The sequence below is a fragment of the Egretta garzetta genome, unplaced genomic scaffold (assembly GCF_000687185.1).
Source record: "Egretta garzetta isolate BGI_Z169 unplaced genomic scaffold, ASM68718v1 scaffold130, whole genome shotgun sequence".
Taxonomy (NCBI): domain Eukaryota; kingdom Metazoa; phylum Chordata; class Aves; order Pelecaniformes; family Ardeidae; genus Egretta; species Egretta garzetta.
In genome coordinates, this window is record NW_009258284.1 from 570,878 (window position 1) to 573,918 (window position 3,041).

A 3,041-nucleotide genomic window follows, 5' to 3' on the forward strand; every position below is an offset into this window, starting at 1 on the left:
CAGAAAAGCATCCTGTACAAAAATGGAGAATGACTATGCTTGATGAATTAAGGCCATAAATTGAGCCTCAACCTCATAACTATTGATCAGATTCCCTTCAGGCTCGCTAGGAACATTACTGCTCTATTAGAATTTTATGGCTCTTTAGTTAAGGATACTCTCATCAGTTTTACTCACCCTCCTCAGTGAAAGACATTAACTTGTTGGAGAGTGTCCAGAATAGGGTGTGAAGTGTGACACTGGCTCTAAAGCAAGCTATCAAGACGGAAGCTGGTGAATTTATTTGCAGTAGCAGCACAGGGAATATTCAGAGGACAGTGACTCAGAGCCACATGGTATCAGCTCAGATATTTAATAGTAAAAGCCCACCCCCACCATTGCAACATCTATGATAAACATTAACCGGTCAAGCAGGCAGTGTTGTTCGACAGTAACAGCTAGCCAACCTGTCAAAGATTACATGGGCTCCCACTCAAAATCAAGGCACTCAGGACCAGCACTCAGATTCTACAAACATATTCCAATGGAGGGTGGCAGAAGCCAACAATGATAAGCCCGCATATTATTTCAGATTTTACATGATTGTTATTTCACATACAGTAAAATCAGGCTTCTCCTCCCCCTCCCATCCAGCATGCACACTAGTCTCAGCAAAGTGTTGTACAGTTATATTTGCTAGTCCCAATTGCTAATCCTTCCTCAGGGAGACTGTTCAGCAAACTGGTAGGTCTATCACCTTGTTAATTTACAGTTAGTGTCTGTCATTGGTCCCACCCCAATAGCTCTACTACCTCTGTGGAGAACGCTAGCATAGATAAGGTACAGAGAGTTCAATCTCTTGAGTGGGACATTCCACATGTTGCACAGAATCACTCTGCCTTTCTTTTCCTTGTGTCACATCATTAACTCAAGCTCATTTGCTGACTTCTGGGTCTTTTTCAGCATGACAGCTCTCCTACTTCTCGCTGCCAGCGACCATCTGGGTTTCAGATTATTGCATCCTACCTTCTCAATTTCATGCGGTGCTGATTATTTTACAATGCCTTTAACATGTTCTCTTCTCGCTGGAACTGTGAATAGGAGTAGTCCAGTTAACTCACAAAGCAAGGCCCATACCTGGTGAAACACTTACAGATGAAGAGCAATACACAACTGAGTGGCAGGAGTGAGTGGTGAAGATGCTGCAAATGGAGCAGAAGCAGCACAAGCAAGTCTCTGGGAGATCAGCAAAGTTAGGAAGGATCTAAGGTGGTCCAAGCATCTTGCCATCGGAAGGGGATTTGCGTTCTATGACAAGGGGAAACTAGAAGGAAGCAAAGACAGACAAGGAACAAGATACATCTTTAGGGTCTGACTCTACAAACATGATGAAAAATAATGCCCTAGTACTGGAAGCAGATTAACTTAAAATAGGACCAGCACTCGCAAATATTTGCAAGGTTTCTTTGCACTCTACAGTAGTGACAACAGCAAGCATGCAGCTGTGTGAAATAAGGCTTCCAAAATCAGAAGAGTCGTGTAAAAAAACCCAAACATTAGAAAACGATTATAAACATCTGGTACTCGATCCTGTAAGACCACATTTTTATACTTTCTTCATGATCATAAGAAGGTAGATATTCATGCAGTCCATGAATACAACAGCCAAGGCTTTAAGAAATAAGCCAAGTATTTCAGAACTTCTGCTTAACTGTGAAGTACGGCTAAATTAGCCAGGCCTTGAGTAAAAAATAGCTTTAGGAAGACGAAGAAAAGACAGGCTGGCCTTTCCACCTTCCAAGTCCACTCTGGGCAGTGGTCTTACATCACATATATCGTCCTTCGTTCCTGCAAGATTTTGTAGCTGTTGTTGATAAATAGGATCAGCAAAATTACAGCCTTGGCTGGAATGAAATAACCTGAAGGAGAAGTGATGATATGAAGACTTCCCGTACAGACAAATTTACATCAGTAGTCCTTACAAAGCCTCTTCTGGTGGTTATTCCATTAGGCTGCTTGTCAGTCTCTGAGAAGGTATCAAATACCTCTGGGATGCCAAACTGCTCATTCTGTTTTGGGGTATGAGCACTTTTTTATACATAGCTTTTAGTTACCTGTTTTCTGTTCTGTCCCTCATGAAGATGAGCTGAGCATTTTGGTCTTCAATTTCACTGTGCTGCTCCTGGCAGCCATCAAAGATTCCACATCCCTGGAACAGAACTGCAGGTGCTGCTCCACCAGTACCTCCTTCAACTAAACAAAAGCTGCAAAAGCAAAGTTTAAAAGGTGAGATTTACCCAGGTGGCCACTGTGAGCACAGACCCAAACCACAGGGAATGCTGGATGCCAGGCAGGTACCAGAAATTTTAAATTCAGCCTTGTTAGTTAACCTTGTATCACATCCAGACATTATTGTTGGGCCAGTCCAACTCCTGCATGATTCTGTCTTGCTGTCTGCACAGAGATTGACAGGAGGCTTCTCTTCCCTTTCTAACCTTACCTTTGCTTTCTGTATTGTGTACATACAGTGTATGCGTGCCAAAAATAAGTCTACATTTCCTTTCCCGATATGCAAAGGTCAGTATATAGGTATGACATGAGTTATTTCATAGTGCAAAGACTATCTATTCATAGCAGCTTCTGTTTGTTTCAGACACGCGGTTTTCCTTCCTTTTAGATAGCCTATTGTTTGTCTTTTCCATTTGTATTAAAAATAAAATCTTTTAAAACTGCAAGTAAGAGAGAAAAATATATTTCTTCTGAAACTAACAATTCTCCAAACAGGAAGGTTAGCTTTTTCCTGTTTAGACATTATGTTCAAAGAAAGGAAGTCGGGATTTTCAATAATAATAATTACATGGTATGTAAACATCACTAAGTATCAAAGAAGGCTTCAGTCTTTATTTAACGTGTCCCAAATGCTACACTGCTATTTAGAGTATCTTCATCTTTAACAATTTCACCAGCCTTTTGGAAAAATGGATTTATGAGCAGTCCTTGCACTGGGTTGATCACCTGTACACTCGCTTCTTGCAAGCTTCCAGAGTATCAGAACAGCATTA